This window comes from Myxine glutinosa, chromosome 5, assembly GCF_964187855.1.
Source record: "Myxine glutinosa chromosome 5, kmMyxGlut1.1, whole genome shotgun sequence".
Classification (NCBI taxonomy): Eukaryota; Metazoa; Chordata; class Myxini; order Myxiniformes; family Myxinidae; genus Myxine; species Myxine glutinosa.
Genome location: NC_136265.1, coordinates 82,162,432 through 82,184,507, shown reverse-complemented (window position 1 = coordinate 82,184,507; position 22,076 = coordinate 82,162,432).

The window sequence follows — 22,076 nt, the reverse complement described above, 5'->3', positions numbered from 1 at the left end:
TCCACCCTGTATATCCCTATCCTTATAATAGAATCTTCAGAAATATACCATAGTCCCCTTTTATGACTAGGTTGCTTTTCTGCCCTACTTATTAAAACCCCTCTTTACGGCTTCCATCTATGACTGCCTAAAGCTCATGTAGAGGCTACAATTGCAGGCTCAATAACACTAGCAGCCTTGATACTTAAATTGGGGGGTTACGGAATAATCCGACTATCTCTCATACCTTTCCTCCACTCACCTAAACTATCACTAATTTTAATTTCTATCGCTCTTTGGGGAGCGGTCATAACCAGTTTCATTTGCCTTCGCCAAACAGACCTAAAAGCTTTAATTGCTTACTCATCCGTCAGCCACATGGGACTGATAACAGCCAGCATTATAACCCTATCCCTATGAGGGATATCTGGTGCTTTTATTATAATGATTGCTCACGGATTATCATCTTCAGCCTTATTTTTTTTAGCAAACTCAAATTACGAAAAAACTAACACACGAACTATTATTCTTTTATGCCATACACAAATACTCCTCCCTCTTACTAGTCTATGATGACTATTTATTATTTTAACCAACTTAGCTATTCCCCCCTCTATTAACTTTATCTCTGAAATCACTATTATGTCCTCCCTTTTTTTATGATCCCCTCTAACTTTCGCCTTCTTAGCACTAACAATAGTAATTACAACAACATACTCCATATCAATATTTATACTAGCACAAGGAAAACTTTCAAAAATAACAAAAATCCTCTCCCCCTTTTCAACCCGTGAACACTTAACCCTCTTCCTTCACCTTTTTCCTATAATTGCAATTATAACTTATCCCAATATAATTATTAATATCTTCTGTTAATGTAATTCAACAAGAATATCAGAATGTGATCCTGAAAATAAGTACTAACTTCATTAACCAGAGATGATACCTCAGGAATTGCTAATTCTTGTCTCTGTGACTAAACCCTCAGCATCTTTATGTTTCTAAAGGAAATAGCTATCCAATGATTTTAGGTGTCAACATTTTCTGGCGCAAATCCAGATAGAAACTATAGCTTATAATATCACCTCCTTAATAACCAATTTTTGTTTAATCACTACTATTCTGTCATTGACACTCTCATTTAAACAAAATTCTGATAATAACCAAATCACCAAATACATGCGTAATGCATTCATTATCAGTCTTCTCCCACTAATCATCTATATTGATCAACAAATAGACTCAAGCTCTTCCTTCACATCAACCTTTAATATAATCTCCTTCAACCTCCTCTTAGGATTTGAGGCAGATATGTATTGCTTAACATTCTTCTCAATCGCACTTTATATCACCTGATCAATCATACAATTCTCCCTTTGATACATACACGAACACAATAACATCTTATTCTTTAAATACCTCACTATATTTTTAATCTCCATACTTTTCTTCCTTTCAGCCAATAATCTCCTTCAACTCATCCTAGGCTGAGAGGGTATAGGAATCATATCATTTTTACTTATTAACTGATGACACAACCGCCTTGAAGCTAACTCAGCCGCTATACAAGCCATTATTTATAACCGCATCGGTGATACCGGACTGATCATTTTTATAATCTGATCAGCTCTATTTACCAACTCATGAAACATAAAACAAATTTTCATTCTACAAAATAATTCAATAGACCTGTGATTACCCCTATTGGGGATTGTACTAGCCGCAACAGGAAAATCAGCCCAATTCATACTTCACCCGTGACTTCTATCTGCAATAGAAGGCCCACCTCCTGTCTCAGCACTACTCCACTCTAGTACTATAGTAGTGAGCGGAGTATTTCTACTGATCCGATTCTACCCAATAATCAAAAATTCACAAATAATTATCTCAATTATTTTATGCTTAGGAGCCATAACAACCCTTTTTGCCGCATTATGTGCTTCCTCACAAACAGATATTTAAAAAATCATCGCATTTTCAACCACCAGCCAACTAGGACTAATAACAGTTACTATTGGCATTAATCAGCCCCAACTAGCATTCCTCCACATATCCACACACGCCTTTTTTAAAGCTCTCTTGTTCTTATGCTCAGCATCCATCATCCACACAATCAATAACGAGCAAGATATTCGAAAAATAGGTTCACTGCACCTAATTCTGCCATTCACATCATCTTGCACCCTAATTTCTTCCTTAGCCCTAATAGGCATACCTTACCTGTCCGGCTTCTATTCAAAAGATATTATTTTAGAAACCCTGAACATATCCTATGTCAATGCCTGAGCCCTCTTATCAACAATATTAGCAACTGCTCTAACCTCAATTTACAGCACTCGTTTAATTCTCCTTTCTATAACTATAACCCCCAACATTAACACCCTTATCTTTCTCAAGAAAGATAAAAACTTATTCAGCCCTCTAATTCGCCTTACTTTAGGAAGTATTATTTTTGGCTTTATCATCTCCACATTCTTCTTGCCAGAAAAACAACCTAACTTTTCGATCCCCTTTAATAGCAAAATTTTACCAACAATTATACTAATCCTTGTTTCTTCATTAACACTTTATTTCATGAACAATCATAAATTTTCACACATACCTCCCTTATTTTTCCCCTCTATGTCAGGCTATTTCCCTACCATCTTTCACCGCCTATTCTCATACTATTTCCTTCTTTTCCCTAAAAAGGTTTCTTCATCCCTCTTGGATATTCTATGGTACGAAACCCTAGGCCCAAAATCTATTTCACATAACCTCTCTTCCTCATCATCCCTTTTCAATAAACTATCCCAAGGAACAATTAATAATTATATCACAATCTTTGTTATTACTATTTTCTCTTCCCTCTTAACCTCCACCCTATACTTCTAATGACCCGATAAGCTCCGCGCTCCGCACTCTTAGTAATCTCTAAAATCACTAATAAAGCTAAAAACAACCCAAGGCCCCCAAAAACAATCAGCAACCAACTTTCCCCGTACAAAACGCCTGCCCCAAGAAAACCATTATCCACGCCTCCCTCCCCCAACATGTTCAGAACTCCATTATCTGCTTTCAAATAACCACCATACCCCAAAAATACAACAACCAAAACGCCTAAAACTATCTTTATAAGTACCTCCTTCACAATAACAGTAGGGTACAAATCTAAAACTAATGCAGTACAATAACTAAAAACAACTATCATACCCCCCAGATAAATTAATAAAAGTGAAAGCGACAAAAATGAATTTCCTTTCGCCAAAATAATTAAACAACCAACCAAAGAAACAATAATTAACCCAAGCGCCCCAAAATAGGGGGAAATATCCACAACTAAAATAACTATTCCAATAAGAAATAATATTTCTAAAATTATTATAATTTTCATTATTCTCACTCAACAACTTGAGACCAACGATATGAAAAACCGCTATTGTACTTTGAACTACAAGAACATGACCAAAATTTTCCGAAAATCAGATCCTTTTATTAAAATCGTCAACTCTGCCTTAGTTGACCTGCCTTCCCCCTCTAACATCTCCTATTTATGAAACTTTGGCTCCATTTTAGGACTTTGCCTATTTTTTCAAATCGTTACTGGACTTATTCTTACTATACACTTTTCGCCCTCCATCCACATAGCCTTTTCCTCAGTCGTCCACATTGTCCGTGACGTAAATCACGGGTGATTTATCCGAAACTTTCACATCACTGGAGCATCATTATTCTTTTCTTGTATATTTATTCCCATTGGACGAGGAATCTACTACGGCTCTTACAAAAATATCAAAACCTGATACTCAGGAGTTATCTTATTCATCTGTGCCATAGTAACCGCATTCTTCGGTTACGTTCTTCCCTGAGGTCAAATATCGTTCTGAGCTGCCACAGTAATCACCAATCTTCTTTCTGCAGTCCCTATAATGGGAACCCGCATAGTAGAGACAGTTTGAGGGGGCTTCTCTGTAGGAGACCCAACACTTAAACGATTTCTAGTCCTCCATTTTCTTGTCCCCTTTCTAATAATTGCAGTATCACTAACCCATTTACTTTTCTTGCACGAAACAGGTTCAAGCAACCCTATAGGAATAAACCCTAATCTTGATAAAGTACCCTTCCATCCGTACTTCTCTTTTAAAGATATCCTAGGATTTCTAATTACCCTCTCCTTAATCTTCTTAGGCTCCACCCTATTCCCCTATCTTACCACAGATCTGGATAACTTCACCCAAGCCAACTCATTAGTTACTCCCCCCCATATCAAACCAGAATGATACTTCCTATTTGCTTATGCTATCCTTCGAGCAATTCCTAACAAACTAATAGGAGTTTTTGCTCTTATCATATCACTATCTGTTCTTCTTTTTATGCCATTTTTGATCAAATCCAACTTACGATCATTAACATTCCAGCCTTTCATACAATTCACTTTCTGACTAATAATTTCTAATTTTATCCTACTTTCCTGACTAGGAGCCATACCCCTAGAACCCCCCTACACCACCATATCTCAAGTAACTTCATTCCTTTACTTTTTCATTTTCCTTTTCCTGTTCCCCTTAGTCAGCTACAAAGAAAACAAGTACCTAAACTCACGTTATCCCCTTTCTAACCTTTCATTTAGAACATTCACCTTTTATAGTTTCAAACAAAACATTGATTTTGTAAATCAACAATGAGATCCCATCTCTAAAAGGAAACTCAGAGAAACGGAATACTTCCTTACCTTTAATTCCCAAAATTAAAATTCTTATAAACTATTCTCTGCTTCACTACCTATATTGCCCCACCCACCTTTTTGAGGGTGGGTGGGGTTTTTACCCATAACCGTAATATCCCATCATAACCCTTTATCGCCCCCATATTATACACCTTGACCTATCCTGATCGCTAAATGGCTAAACGGACTCCCGTTTAGACCCTTCCTATACTACCCCGCCCCTTCCACAGGGTCGGGTCCTACCCTAATCTGTAAAAATCTCACCATTACCTCTTACCATTTTACATTTTATGCTCCCAATTTTATCTAGCCTGCTTAAATGACCTAAACGGGCTCACCCGTTTAGATTCTGCCTATACTACCCCCCCCCCCCCACCTTTTGAAGGTGGGCGGGGCATTACCCATAACCGTAATATCCCATCATAACCCTTTATCGCCCCCATATTATACACCTTGACCTATCCTGATCCCTAAATGGCTAAACGGACTCCCGTTTAGACCCTTCCTATACTACCCCGCCCCTTCCACAGGGTCGGGTCCTACCCTAATCTGTAAAAATCTCACCATTACCTCTTACCATTTTACATTTTATGCTCCCAATTTTATCTAGCCTGCTTAAATGACCTAAATGGGCTCACCCGTTTAGATTCTGCCTATACTACCCCCCCCCCCCCACCTTTTGAAGGTGGGCGGGGCATTACCCATAACTATAATATCCCATCATACCCCTTATCACCCCCATATCATGCACTTCAACACTTTCCTGATCGCTAAATGGCTAAACGGGGCCCCCCGTTTAGACTCCCCTTATACTACCCCTCCCACCTTTCTGAGGGTGGGAGGGGCATTACCCATAACTATATTATCCCATCATAACTCCTTATCGCTCCCATATTTATGAGCTTCCACCTGTCTCTGCCTACTAAATGGCTAAACGGGGCCCCCCGTTTAGACTCCCCTTATACTAACCCCCTCCCCCCTCCTTTTCTGAGGGAGAGAGGGGCATTACCCATAACTATATTATCCCATCATAACCCCTTATCACTCCCATATTCATGAGCTTCCACCTGTCTTTGTCGACTAAATGGCTAAACGGGGCCCGTTTAGACTCCCCCCATACTACCCCCACTTCCCCCAAGACCAAACACAATGCTCCCCATAACCCTAAACCTCAACATTCCCACAACAACTACCTAAATTCTTATTAGCCCCTGTAAATTAACCTACGATTTGAGCCTCACACATCATCGGCACTTGAACATATTAAGGATTTTAAAAACTCTAAAATCTTTTAAACCCCCCCCCTATAACCCCGCCCGGGGTCAAGGATTCACTTAAATTAACGAAAACATAGAAGAACTCGGTGAACACACTGTTGCTCTTTTTTTCTTGTTTGGGGGGGTCTGGTGGGTGGTTTAAAAGATTTTAGATATCCGATGGTGTCTCCATGAAAGGGTTAATTTTCCATGTGAGCTTCCAAAGGTAAGTGCAATGAGACAATAAATTCTACATCAGGCTTGTCTTCCCCTTACTTCTTCTCGCTGTTAAAAAAAACCTTTTTCAGAGCACTGTGAATTCTTATTACCCCTCGACAGTTGGTTGTTTCAGTTGTTTCACCCCTCTTTTCTGGAAATTGGAGAAGCTAGAGCTCTACCGAGAGAGACGATCATTCCTTGTCGGCAGACGGGTAGAACGAAGCATTCTGAATTCAACACAATGTTCATTGAAGTTTGGTAACTGCCGTGAAAAGCAAGGAGCTGACGTTTCGAGTGTTAACCCTTTGTTGGATGGAGCCACACTTTTGATTGAATAAATTTTCCAGAATAATGTTTGATAATGTAGTTTGTGTTTTCTCAAGTGTAATTTGTGTGAAATATTTGTCAATTATCCCATACTTTTCAAAGATGATTTGAATTTTTATGCTTTTTGTGATTTGTCTTCACAGAGAAACAAATGAAACTGATTTCTTGTTCCAACTGTTCCAAGTTGTTTCACCCAGAAGTTTTCAATCCACACATGACTCGGACCATTTGTGATGAAAATGACAAGTTTGGCATTGCGTCTTACAACCGCAGTTGCAAAAGTTGTGCAGAGACATTCAACAGCATCCAAGGAAGTGGGAGATCATACAAGTTTTCTGTGTGCGACAAATCATTTACTCTTTCGTCATCTTTAAATCTCCATCAAAGAATTCACACAGGTGAAAATCCCCTGAACAATGATCCTCAACCAAAAAAGGAGGTGGAGATTTTGAGTTCTGGGAGAACTTCCTCCCTTATACTAAAAACAGAAAGTGGAGAAAATGACAAACGTGATAAATTCCACGAGTGCTCTGTTTGCAGTAAGGATTTTCCAACATCTTCATCATTGAATATACATGAAAGAATTCACAGAGGTGAGAAGCCGTACAAGTGTTCTGTGTGCAGCAAGGTTTTTCAAGTTTACTCGTCAATGAAAGTACATGAAAGAATTCACACAGGTGAGAAGCCGTACAAGTGTTTTATTTGTGGCAAGGTTTTTGGTCAATGCTCAAATTTATATGTACATGAAAAAATACACAGTGGAAGAAGACCGCACAGGTGCTCTGTTTGCAACAAGGATTTTAGAACTTCCTCATCTATCTATAATTCCAGTAATCTCTGTCTGTACGTTTGTACGTTTGTACGTTTGTACGTTTGTACGTTTGTCTGTGACCGCTGTTTCTCGACAACCACGGGTCCGATATACTTTTAACTTGCCAGGTATATTGCTGGGGACCCGAGGATGTGCCTTTTCAAGGTTTCATATTAATCGGACAATTACTTACCGAGCTATGTCCAAAAAACGATTCAACCAATCAGAGAGCAGCGAACGATCGCGTGTGCCGAACGTGGCGGGCACACTCTGCCTCGGATGGCACATTTGAGAGCGTATTCATTTATTTCACGTTTGCAAACTATGTTGGCGTTAAACTATGTTTTACAACTAATAAAAACGAATTTGCGATTCATTCGCTTTCCTGCGCGTTTGTTCACGCGATGGCGATTTCTTTACCAAACTCCGGAAGCCGTTCGCTTTGGACCAAACCATTGCATGTAAATAGAGGGGGGGGGATTGTCACCACTCGCAAGCCGTTCGCTTTGGACCAAACCATTTCATGTAAATAGAGGGGGGGGGATATAATTTTAGATATAGATATAGTACGGGCATGCCCTAGTCAATGAAAAGACACGAAGGAACTCATTCAGATGAGAAGCCTTACAAGTGTTCTGTGTGTAGCAAGGATTTTCGAATGTACGCATCAATGAAAAACCATGAAAGTATTCACACGGGCGAGAAGCCATACAAGTGTCCTGTGTGTGACAAAGCGTTTACTTGTGCATCAAGTTTACATAAACATAAAAAAAATACACACGAGAGAGAGGCCTCACAAGTGTTTTGTGTGCAATGAGGATTTTATAACTTCCTCATCATTGAAAACCCATCATAGAATTCACACAGGTGAGAAGCCGTACAAGTGTTCTGTTTGTGGCCATGCGTATGTTTGCTCATCAAATGTATATCACCATCGCAAAGTACACGCTGGAGAGGTGAGAGGGGCCTCACAAGTAAATGTTCTGTAAGTTATGCACAAAAGATTTAGCAAATTCCTCATCAATGAAAAGAGGTGGAGAAATTCACACAGGTGAGAAGGAAAGCCCATAAAGTTACAGGAAAGTGCATAAAGCTGCAAATGCAAACACTTGGGAGTGGCCATTCCAAAAACATTGCCATTAACTCCACACCAAAGCGAGAAGCTAAAAAGGTGTCATCAGTTCCACAACCAATAACTATTAGGTTCCAAACAAATTGAAGAAGATTAAATGAACAGAGCTGGAGCTCAGAGGAGAAGGGAGTCGCCCTCCAGGGTGACTTTCATGAAACATGGGGTAATAACGCTGAAGGAGAAAGATTCCTGAACCAGTTGAAACAAACAAAGCTGGAAGCCAAGGTGGAAAGAGTCCAATCGGGAAATTCAATGCAGTAGCACAAATTAAGAAAAAAATATTTCACTCAGGAAAGAATAAAGGAAATAACAAACAAAGAAAGACTGCAAGCATTTGAAGACATGAATCGGATGACCGAAGAAGAGAGAATTTAAATGTAGATGAAAAACTGGACAAAAGAAGAAAATAGATCTTATTGATCTTAAAATAGATCTTAAAATAGATCTGTGCTCTGTCCCCCAAATATTCCTGCGTGTCGCACAACATCTGCCAGCAACCCTCTTATGGTTAAACTGCCAATATCTAGGCTCTCTGCTCACCTTCACTCTTTCATTCCTCTTTTCTCACACCTCTGGAACAAACTCCCTCACTCTCTTCAATCCCACTCGTCCCTCCAGGTCTTTAAAACAGCTGTTCACCACCATCTCTTATCTTCCCCCATCCAAAACCTTCATCTCTTATACCCCCGCTAATTCACCCCAGATACACTTTTTCGAAATTCCAACTTATTTCCTGGAAGTCCTTGCAGTGTCCATATGCTTTATACCTCTCCCACCTCCCCCCCAAGCCCTCTCCCTCTCACAGTTCTCTCGATGTCCCTGCTCTCAAATGTTGTGTTTGTGTCCTTCCTCCTCTCTCCCCATCTTGTCTACCGCTCCCCTTATTTTGTGTTTTATGTGTTGGTTTGTGTCGGTTTGACTTTTTGTGTGATTAATGTTCGCTCTTTCACGAGCCTCGATCTTGTATACAAGAAAGAAAAAAAATTGTGGGCAATTTTTTACTCAACTGGACCATGTCCAGCTGAGTTTTTGTTGACACCCAGTGTCTGTCGTCTGTCTGTCGTCTGTCAACAATTTGACTTCTACGCTCTAAAAGTCACAAATATTGATTAAATTTGATGAAACTTGTTATGCAACATCTTCAAGACATAAACTCGTTTGGGATTGCATTTTGGCGTTGCACGCCCAAAAATGGGCGTGGCAGGGTGGCCGTGTTGAAAAATCAATTTTTGTCATACGTTTTTAGCACATATAAACTATATAGTTTGTGGTTCAATTATGCATATTCTAACCATATTGATATAGACCAGTTGAGTTCAGGTTCCCTGGAACCTCTTTTTTTTAAATGTTGTAGGTTCCAGGTACGGACTAGATAGCCCTCATCGAGGCTAGGCATTAAATAAAAGAGAAAAAAAAAGTGTGTGATGTTTGTTTGTGAGAAAGAGAGATTGAAGCTAGGCCGGTTGCTATAGTTTGAGTGAGACAGAAAGTAAGACCAGCAATCCTGACACGGAGAGTGTAAGATGGTTCCGGGCACCATTTTAACGCTCCTAAGTCAGGGCGGTTGCTGCCGACAACCTACTACCTAAAGTCGTGAGAACGAAAAGTAGTGAGAAAGGAATGTGTGAACCCCCAGGAACAGCTATTCCGAAGAATGTGCCCTGATAAAGTTAATTATAATCGGGCGACACTAAATTCAAGGAAAACAATTTCATCCATCAGAAAATATTGACAGAGGAGGAACTCAAGATAAGAGATGAACAAACTGACAAGGCAATAAGAAATAAATGGTCATCTATATATGGCAAACTACCAACAACGCCAAAATGGAATGAGGGGACATATGGGATGAGATTTCCAGAGTGCGAACTCCCAAAGAAAAGGAGCAACCGTCAGAACTAAAAAAAAAAAAAAAAAAATACTGGTGTTGAGCAGGAAATAGAACAGAGAGAGAGGAGAGCTGAAGCAGATGGAATTTCAAATTTGGTTATAATAACAGAGACAGTGATTGGGCAACAGATTGGAGAATTGAATCAGGAAACAAAATTGGAATCTCCACAATAGGATCAAAGATTGACAATAGCAAATGTTGCAGCAACACCTAGAGGAAGAATAACTCTAGGTTACTTCCACAGCTCAAATAGCGCCTTTGCAAACAAAACAAGAAAGAGCAATCAGAGATTGCAGACTCTTGCCAGGACGTGTTTTAGTGGTTTTTAAGGCTTTTGTGTTGAAACAAATACAGCGACCAAACTACATGACCAAGTAGAATGGCACTTAGTGGAGAGCATACCTCCACCTGGTTGGCCATATCACTCAATGGTTAAGAATCACTTAAACAATTCTACTAGCTGGATCTGGATCTTCACCAAAACTGAATCGATTCTTCCTTGTCACACGCACAACCTGTCCAACAGGTTTCGTCCAAATCCATCCATAACTTTTTTGAGATATACCACGATGTATCGTTTTTGGCCCGATCTCCCAATGGTGAAGAATCACTTCAAATATTCTAGTAGCCGGATCCGAATCCAGATCTTCCGCAAAATCTCATCATTTCGTCAGTATCACATACGCTACATCTCTGCCAAATTTTGTCCAAATCTGTCCACAACTTTTGGAGATATTTTGTTCACAAACGGACAGACAATCAGACAGACAGGGGTGAAAACATAACCTCCATCCACCTTTGGTGGTGGAGGTAATGGCAATGTCATTTTTTTTTTTTCTCCACAAATTTATTCCTTGATGACACTCAAGAAATTTAATCTTGATCGGATGAAGTTTTGTACTTGTCGAATTATGACATCATAATGGAGGAAACTATGACATCATCATTAACATATGTTATTTCCCACGGAGAGCTCCTTACAATGAGCCATGTGTCAATTTTTTCTAATGCAGGACTGTCGAAGATATCGAGGTGCAAAGTTTTTCGGTTTTTCCAAGATGGCGCCCACACCTCCTGACCTATGACGTCATAATTAACATTTTGAAACTTCTACAGGAGGAGCTGCACCTATCGTGAAAATTTCCTGTCAATCGGACCAGTGGTTGCAGAGGAAATAATATTTATTCTGTGCGGATAAACAAACAAATAAACAGACAAACGGACTCAAATGCAAAACACTCTCCTCCGGCGAGGGGAACAAATAAGAGCATCAAAGATAGGTCACAATGAGGAGGACAATAATGGACAACATCAGAATGAAGAAGAGGAAAAGGAAGTTGACAACAAACAGCACAGGCTTGAAGAGGAGTTAGCTAATAAAATAGAGGAAATCAGACTAATATCACCCAGGCAAACACGGCAACTCCACCGAATAAAAAACAACAAGCGATTGAAGATACAAGTGAGGAGAATAAACCAAGTAGTCACGTAATCTCCCCAAATCAGCCAATTCAGCAGCAATGTATGTGCAAGAGAAAATAACTGGCAAACAACGCAAAAAAGATAGATCTGATAATCTGAATAGAAACAAAACACCACCATGGAAACAATGACTGGAGAAGCAGAGAGACCGACTGAGGAAGGAAACGGGACAAACAGAACAATTCAAGAAGGTAAACAAGTCCAAAGCTCAATAAACGAATCAGACAAATAAAAAATAAATACAACATCGAAAACAATGTGTCAGAACCATTAGCTGCCCATAATAAGCTCCAAATACAACAGATAGCAGGGGAAAAAACTATGATGAGGCCAACGACAGAGGAAAGCAAAATGAACAGTTTGAAAACAACCAGAAGAAGTTCCACAGAGAACTAAGGAAACAGAAACAAAATGTAGCAAGTCCCCTAAAAAAGAGGACCTTGAAAAATTCTGGAAAGGGATATATGAAGACGAGAGAGAACACTGCAAGGAAGCACAATGGATCCGAAACCTGGAAGAGAAGAAACAACATCTCGAGGAAATGCCCCAAGTAATAATTGATGCAGAAATGATAAGACAACAATTTGCAAAGATGGCAAACTTCAAAATCCCTGGGCCACATGGGATAACAAACTTTTGGTATAAACAACTGTATGCTCTCCACCCTCGCTACAATCAAGTATTTAACAAACTCATCAAAGGGGAACAGCTAACGGATCAATGGTTCACAGAAGGCAACAGTGTTCTCATCCCAAAATGTAATGAAGCCCATCTACCCCACAAGTATAGACCAATAATATGCTTAACAACAGCAGACAAAGTTTTAACGGGATTAATTACCGATGAAATTTACGAACACCTCACTCAGCAAGGTACGAACACCTCACTCAGCAAGGAGCTTTAAAGACAGAACAGAAAGGATGTAAGAGAGAATGCTATGGAACGGCAGAAAATTTGTGGAACGACAGAACGACAGATAGATTATTTAACAAGACCAGACGCGAAAACTGCAAGCTTCGACAAACCAACTTATCCACAACCTGGATAGATTACAAAAACCCTTTGATAGTGTCCCACATTCATGGATTATAAAATGCATTCAAGTATATAAAGTTAACCCCCAAATAGTCACACTGATAGAGAAAGCAATGAGGCCCTGGAATACAACACTGATAATACCTCACTTGGAAGGAAAAATTGGGATCCCAGGAGTGAAGATATGACGTGGTATCTTACAAGGTGACAGACAGCCTTTTCCCCCTCCTGTTTTCTCTGGCTCTGGACCCACTGAGTAAACTTATCAATGAACAAGGACACGGATACAATCTAACGTCCAAAATAAAAATGACCAAAGAACTTACAAAGGTGAAGCATCTACTGTGCATGGATGACCTAAACTGTTTACACCGAATGATAACAAATCAGCAGAACAACTCACACTAGTTAAGTTGTACTTGGAGGACATTCTAATGGAATTTGGTCTTGACAAAGGCACCAAATGCTCATTTCTATCTGGTAAAACAAAGAGAACACATAATACTCAATGAAATTACAACAATACAGGAACGAGAAAAGGAAGCATCCTACAAATACCTCAGAAAAGAAGACCCCCCCCCAGGTGAAACACAAAAAAATGCATAAACGTAATCAGCAAAGAGTGCCTACGTAGCGTAAGACTAATTCTGAAATCAGACCGCTCTCCAATAAACAAAATCAAAGCTGTAAACCAACTCGCAGTACCTGGTATTCCAGTACAGGTGTGCAATTATCAACTGGCCACAATGGGAAAACAACAACTTCGACACCAAAACAAGGAAACTTTGAACTATTCATCAACTATTCCTCAAAAACCAATGCATTCCGAGGTTTTACTTGCCGAGAAGAGGAGGAGGCGGCGGTCTGATGTAGCTGAATCAAGTGCACAGAACATTGTGTGTTGGACTAGCGGAGTATGTGAAAAGCTCTGAAAAGACTATCGAATGATATTTGTGCATGGGACACTATACTAATGGCTTTAAGAAAATGGCTGGGTTGAGCCAATCGGACAAATGAATGTTTTGTGGAGTACAAACACAAAATACGAGTCACCTCCTTTCGGTATGTAAAAAAACTCATGTCGGAACAGATGTACACATAAAGACATGATGTTGTCTGCAGTCATCCACTGGGACATCTGTAAACATTTCAACATTCCGGTCCCAGAACAATCATGGAAACGAACCAAATTCCATTTTGAAAATGAACACATTGTGCTCACACATGACAAGATGATCCCATCAAGTGGAGACATTGCAGTCGGACATAGTGCGTCTGTTTAACCTCATCCGATCCATGGGCTGCTGGCTTTCACTCGGATTGATCAAGCCTCCGCATTCAGGTCTCTCACTAATGACAAGCTCCTACAAGATTACCGCATCTCCCTTGAGCTTGGGCATGCCAAAAACCCCAACAAAAACCCTGTCTCTGAGAAATCCATTCAGGAATTGGAAACTGAATTACTCCATCAAGATCCGTTTGGAGGTCCAGTTTCTCCTTGGCAGATTTCCATGGCTACTGCCCAATTAAACTCGCATATCATGTCTCGCGATTTGTCTGCATGGGAAATGTGGACTCAATGTGACCAGCTCACCAACCATCAGATTCTGATCTTGGATCAGAACCTTATCCGAGAGCAGCCTGCCCAACGTTCCAAGAACCATACTTATATGGAGATGTCTTAGTTCCCATCAGCAAACGGTTCTGCCACTCTGACAGTTCATGCTGGAGACCTGGTGTACTTGCACTCAGATGGATCCAAGTCTCGCGCATGGGATCCTTACCTCGTTGTATCTGTGGATTGGAACTGGTGTGATATCCGCAAGCTTGCTGGCTCTCAAATCCGACGCTCAATGTACCATGTACGAAAATCTGAGTGTTACAAGGTACCCATGTGGACCACACCTGCCATCACGCATCCTCACAAAAGTTCCTGTGATGATTCTCTCTGTGATGAAGGCAACTCGGAGGGGCGACCTATCGCTCTCCCCGATCCAACTCATGGACCTCCCATTCTCTCAACTCCAGCTGAACGTGTTCTGCCACCACGTCCCTCTCCAGCTGTTCTGCCCTCTATGTTTGATCACCCCTGTGAATCCCAGGTTCAACGCCATGGTGATGAAAGCACGGCAACCTGGTCACCTCCTATCAGGAGATCAGGACATCTGCGTTCACTCTCCAAACACTTGGATGACTACGTTCTTGATGGATGAGCAGTTGCACATGTGTCAACCAATGGGCCAGAATAATCCCCATGCGTCTGAGAAGAATCTATCTCGTGATGTCCTCTTTCCGTAAAGTCTGGCATTGTCAGTTTACTCCCATCAGACACATGTACAAATACTGTTCTGGTTTTCCATTTTTTTGTCATGGCCCTAGTGGGGCGGCTTAGCCCAAATATTCAAAAGAATTGTGCATTTTGTGATACAAGCACCAAATTTGGCACACTAGTAGACTATCATATTATGAAAAGATCTGGATATTGGGCCATCTCAGATTCAGAGATTTGATTTTTGCAAGATTTGCAGATTTTGCAAGCTGAGATTGCAACGCCAGGGACGGCCGACTCCTTCCTACGAGCTGCCCACGTCACCCGCACAAGAAGAGCTCATCAAATCACTGCAGCAGCACTGTACATCCTGCAACACCGTGCCTACAACCACTACTGTCTGGGAGAAACCAGGGATGCAGAGGACCTTCCGGAGTTTGAAGACTGGTGTTGCCAGAGAGGAGAAGACATCCCCCAGTTTCACTACTGGGCAACCGTGCTGGAACTAGAACTGTTGGTTCTAGTGTATGTGCGTTCTCTCAGGCAGGGATCGTTAATGATGTACCTCGATGCTCTGACAGAGCTGGTCCCCTGGTTCCATGCACTGGATCACACCCACTATGCTAGGTGGATACCAGTGCACCTGAAGGACATGGCCGAACTCACCATCAAACACCCAGATGTAGCCAGGAAATTCAGGGAAAGCCACTTCACCGTTCAGAAAACACAGAGGGTGTTCTCTTCAATCCCGATTGACCAGGCACATGAGCAGAATAATGCCTGCATCAAAGGAGACGGTGGAGCAGTTGGGCTCACTGACAACCCTAGTGCCCTACGTCGCTGGATGGTTGCGGGACCAGAAGTTGCCAGGGTGATCGAAGAATTCCAGGATGGGAACCAACACTGGAGACGGCAAACAGCAGACACACGTCATCATGATCAGACGCCAAGTGTACAGGCCTCATTTGTGAAAGATGTTCGCTCTCTCGTCGGTGTCATAGAGGAGATGGGCAACCCATTCGAGGAGGAGAGTCAGGATGTAGTCAAACTGGACACAAAGGAGATCGCAGATCCTGCTGCTGTGGAGAACGTGATGAATGCCAAGAGGATTGGCCAAGAGCAGTTCGAGGCTTTCACCAGAGAGTGTCTGTTGGACAGAACAAAGGCAGTGGACGCACCCATTCCTCGTAACAAGCTGAAGGTGTTCAGCACTTCCACTCCAAGAAGCCAGAGCAAAGGTCAGCAACAGCTCCCCTCCATCAAGAATGACCGTGAACTCTTCGCACGCCTGTACATTGGCTGCCAGACGAGGGATGGAAAGCTTGAGGAGTTCTTTTGTCACGAGAATCAGGCATGTCCTCCTGCATTGTCTGATGGTGGAAGCCTCTGCACTGGTACCAAGAGTGATCTCCTCACATGCTTGGAAGAAGTCTCCGACGCAAAGACAGAGACTCCTGTCACGACCTGTATTGTGCTTGATGGAGCAGCCATCGTCCAGATGCTGAAGCCGGCTGCATCAAAGACCTTTGAAGAGTATGCACAACAGATCTTCATCCCATATATGTCCACGAAGCTGCAAACAGTGTCACGCCTGGATCTGGTCTGGGATACTTACCTTGCTGATTCACTGAAAGGTAGTACACGTGCAAAGCGGGGACAAGGTGTGCGGAGACGTGTGGTGGCTGCCGCAGCCATACCAGGAAACTGGCAGAACTTCCTACGAGTGGACAGCAACAAGACCGAGCTGTTCAGGTTCCTCTCAGCAGCTCTCATGGAATGGTTTGACCAGGAGGACAAGCAACTCGTCATTACTGATGGAGAGGCAGTGCTCAGCAAGCCACTACTGCCAGATCTGACCTCACTCGCCCCATGTAACCATGAAGAGGCTGACAGTCGGATGTTGCTGCATGCATCTCACGCAGTCCAGCATGGACACCATGCAATACTCATCCGGACTGTAGACACCGATGTTGTGGTGCTGGCAGTGTCCCTGGCACAGGAGTTGCAACCAGAAGACAAACTGTGGCTGGCATTCGGAACAGGCCAGAGTTTCCGATACCTAGCAGCACACGAAATAGCAGCTGGATTGGGACGAGAGAAGGCTCGTGCACTGCCAATGTTCCACGCTCTAACTGGATGCGACACTGTGTCTAGTTTTCATAGACATGGCAAGAACACTGTGTGGGCAGTCTGGACGGTACTGCCAGAACTCACTGAGGCGCTGCTGCTGCTGTCCTCTGCACCTTGTGACATACCAGACGATGCAATGCGCATCATCGAGAGGTTCGTGATCCTGTTGTATGATCGAACCAGCAAATGCACAGACATTGACAAGGCCAGGAGGAAACTCTTCGCAAGGAAGAACAATGTGCAGCTCATCCCTCCAACGAAGGCAGCTCTGGAGGAACATGTCAAGAGGGCAGTGTATCAAGGTGGACATGTGTGGGGTCAGATACTGCTGCCAGCACCAGAGCTCCCTCCACCAACCAACTGGGGTTGGTCAAGGACTGGAGAAGGACAGTACACACCTTACTGGACCAGGCTAACTGAGGCAGCTCACAGCTGCATTGAGCTGGTTTCTTGCAAGTGCAAGAAAGGGTGTGTGAGGCGCTGCAAGTGCAAAAAGGCTGCCCTTCAGTGCACAGCCCTCTGTGTGTGTGAAGGGGACTGCACATGACGATGAGTCAACAACATACATGTACTTGTGGCAATGCTGAACTTGTTAACATGACACTGTTTATGTACACGTATCTTCAGTACCGGTATATACCTAGCCTCAGATACCAGTACACCTAGCCTCAAATACTAGACCATGTAGCATGTCAGTATTATACCTAAGACATTTACAGAACTAAGACATTATTTTCAAAGTATTGTGTTGAATCCAATATTTGCCTAGATAATTTCCAAATAAAATTATATAACAGACTGTGATAGATAATATTAAGTTGAAATTGGTACCATTGGATTCCTTGCCCCCAAAAACATACATTTAGATACCAGAATCAAGTCAATAGCTGCATTACGTCCAGAGATAATAGCAAATGTAGATTTCAAGTGGCGGCCATTTTGAAATCCAATATGGCGGACATAAAGAGAGAATTTCAAGTGGCCCAATATCTGAAAATGTTCGCAACATATTAATGTACATTTGTGCCAAATTTGGTGCTTGTATCACAAAATGCACAACAGGTTTGCTATGCTGCTACACTACCCAGCAATACAGTGTTTAATACTTTCACTTAATTTTGTTGTTGTTTATTCCCAATATTTTGCATTTCTTCTACATCTTGATATATCGTATGTGGATTTTCACTTTTACTCGTCAGCGAAAAATGTAAGTTGGCAAAGAGAAGCTGTTTTTTTTCAAGGAAGGAAAATGGCCACACCAGTATTGGTTGTTGTTGTTTTTCTGTTCAGGACGTGACGTCATCTGACGCTGTTCCACGTATGCTCAGTTGTGCCTTGGTCTCTCACATGTTCTTCCTCTTCACACTCTGATTACAATGGATCCTTTGTGTTTTGTGTGAGCTCCGAATAAACTCGAGCTGTTCCCAGAAGCGGTGTGTGATCCGATGGATTGAGAACACTATGAGGTCTACCTCAGGGAACTGATGCACGTGTCACGATCCACGTCATCACTTTACGTTAAATTCCCGTTTCGACCAACGCACTCAAAATTGCTCATTTCAGGTGAGACATCCACGAAACCGTTGGAGACAGGTTACCTGCTCGTGCTAATAAAAATAGTGGCAATACACCTGGGTGCTCACCTGGTCGAATAAATAGTACACTGCACTGAGTAAAGGTATTTTAAGCCAATTTCAATAGTTGCTAGAAGTCAGGGCAGCATGTAGAATCATATTAACATGATCATAAGACTTTTAACAAACAAACAAACAAACAAAAAAACGATTTTGGAGGGGGTGGGGGGTTGGGGGGGGCCCTCCCTACCCGGAGACCCATCAAGAACCCCCATTTTTATAAATGCTGTGACCAAACATTGGTATATCATGGGTGATGAAGGTTGTGATCATGTTTCATCAAATTTATGTGTGTAGTTCTATTTTGAGAGATCAAACCTCATCCCCATTATATATTCATCACCCTCAGTGGGGGAGTTCTGGTTGTGCGAGTCCCGTTTGGGGAGTTCCGGTGGTTGTGGCGCTTCTCGAGTTGTGTCCTGCAGCGTCAATGCTGCAGTAATTACTCCTAACCTGTTCATCTGCTGTGGTATTGTGATTCGTTTGTTATACTGACATCAAGTTAAGCATGTACTACTGGTGCTGGACCTACTTTGACCCCCTTAAATCACCCATACCCCGATTTTTTTTTTTGTTCATGTCTTTTGTTGAAGAAAACCTTTTTGTGAATATAACATTGTTTTTCACGGTTTTGTTTAAATATTATTTAAATATGTTTAAACTTTCCCCTGCAATGTTTTATTCAGTGGTATATCACAACACGCTGTTTTTCTTCCTATTTTAAAGTCTTTTTGTTCAATTTTCTCTTAAATTCATTCCACTTCAAAAAAATATTCAATCTCTTACAATTCTTCCTCCCTACATGCTCCAAACTCACCTTCATTCCACCCCTCCTCTATCGTTTTTAAACGGATCTCTGACTTGTAAATCACAATAAACCCAATTTGTTATAAATGTTCGTTTTTCATTAATCATCCACTTTCTAAACTCCCCCCACACACCTCCCCTCCAAAACTCCCCCCTCACACCTCCCCTCCTAAACTTCCTCCTCACATCTCCCCTCCTAAACTTCCTCCTCACACCTCCCGTCCTAAACTCCCTCCTCGCACCTCCTCTCCTAAACTCCCTCCTCCCTTTCAATTTCCCCTCCCCGGACCTCCCCTCCTAAACACCCCACTCATGCCTCCCCTCCAAATCTCCCACTTTTCCCCTCCTCTTCAAAACTCCCGCCTCCCCCCTCCACTTCAAAACTCCCCCTCGCCCCTCCCCTTAAAAACTCCACCTCACTCCTCCTCTTCAAACTCCTCCCCTACCCCTCCCATTTAAAACTCGTCCCCCAACCCTTCCCCTTAAAATCTCCCTCCCCACTAAACCCCCCCCCCCCCCCCCGATCATCTTTCTCCAATTCTTCCCCCTTCCCCTCAAAGCTGCATTCTCCCCACTTTGTCTCACTTCTGTCTCATACCTCCACCTCCTCCATCCTTCTACTTTCCTCTGCCCCTCCTCAAACAACCCCTCACTGTGCCTCATCCCATCACCATCAAACCTTTTGTCCTCCTCATCCTTCCCTTTCTTGTAACTCTTTTGCAATCTCTGACACACTATCAACAGCTCTCCCTACCTCCCCCTCTCATTCTTCATCTGACCCCACCCCTCCCCTCCCTTGTCCTGCACCCGATGCTCCCCTCCATCTTCATTAATGGTATGGACCTCAAATATCTGGGGCCTTCGCTCAAACCTGATTGATCTCTCCATTCAGGTTGCTTCTGACAGTCCAGACTTGATCTGCTTAACAGAAAGTTTCCTCCTTCAAGATGTCTCTGATTCCTTAATATCTCTTCCTGGTCTCCCATCTCTCCTGCCTCTGACATCAACTCTTCCTGGGAATTCTTCCAAAGTAAATTGCTCTCTCTCATGCACAGATTTATCCCATCTCGTCTTCAGTTGTCATACCCTTACTCCTGTCCATGGTACACTGAATCATGTGGTGAGGCACTTGCTCTGAAACAACTTGCCTTTGCCTCTTGGAATGCAAATCCAACTGAAGGCAATCTCAGTTCCTTCCACCAAGCTCGGAACAAGTGCGTGTGTATCCTCAGGAGTGCCAGGAAGCACTATCTCTCCACACTCAAGAATGATCTCTCAAACCTGTCTCCTTCCTCCAAATCCTGGTGGCGTCTGGTCAAATCTGTTTCTGGTGTTTGTTCCCCCTCCATCCCCTCCCTTACCTCAAATGGCTACACAGTTGACACCACACGGGACAAAGCCGAATGCCTCAACTCTGTGTTTGCCTCAAAGTCTTGTGTCCCAAACCCATCTCTCTCTGTACCCACCTTACCCAGTCATACCCAGCTGATCCTGGACTCTGGGTCGTTCTCTCCTGACAAGGTGGAGAAGTTTTTGTCACACCTCGACTCTGATTCTGCAACTGGACCTGACGGCATCAGCCCACGGGTCCAAAAATCCTGCTCTGCCGCTCTATCTCACCCTCTCTCTGTTCTCTTCACCTTCTCTTTGCTCAAGGTCACTGCCAGCATCTTGGAAATCAGCAAACATTGCCGCTTTGCAGAAAAAAGGTGCAACAACAGATCCTTGCAACGACAGACCGATCAGCCAGCTCCCAATTATCAGCAAAGTCATGGAATCCATCATTGCTTTGGATATCAAATCCTTCCTCTTCTCCAATGGCTTGATCTCTGATCATCAATTTGGATTCAGACCAGGTCATTCTACTCTGGACATGCTGCTTCTGCTGTCTCAACAATGGATGGAGGTCCTCAATGCCAAACAGGAAATCAGAGCTGTCTCCCTTGACATATCACGTGCCTTCGATACGGTATGGCACCCTGCTCTGCTCACCAAACTCTACTCCTATGGTATCCATGGAAATCTCCACGCATGGCTTGCGGACTTCCTCTCTGGTCGTAGTCAACGTGTGGCCCTGAATGGGTTTCTCTCATCTCCCTTTCCTGTTCAGGATGGAGTTCCCCAAGGCAGTGTTCTGGCCCCTGTGCTTTTTCTGGTCTTCATCAAGCTCCATATCTCAACCGTCAGATCGGCAGTCTGCAGCCTCCTCACACTCTGCAGACCTGGACAAAATCACAGACTGGTCAAACAAGTGGAACATGTCTTTCAATCCTGACAAATCTCACACTATTACTATGTCTCTCCGAAAAGACCGACTGGACAACGCTCCCATCTACTTTCTCAACTCTCCTGTCCAAGAAGTTCTGTCACTCAAGCTTTTGGGTCTCACTATCTGCCAT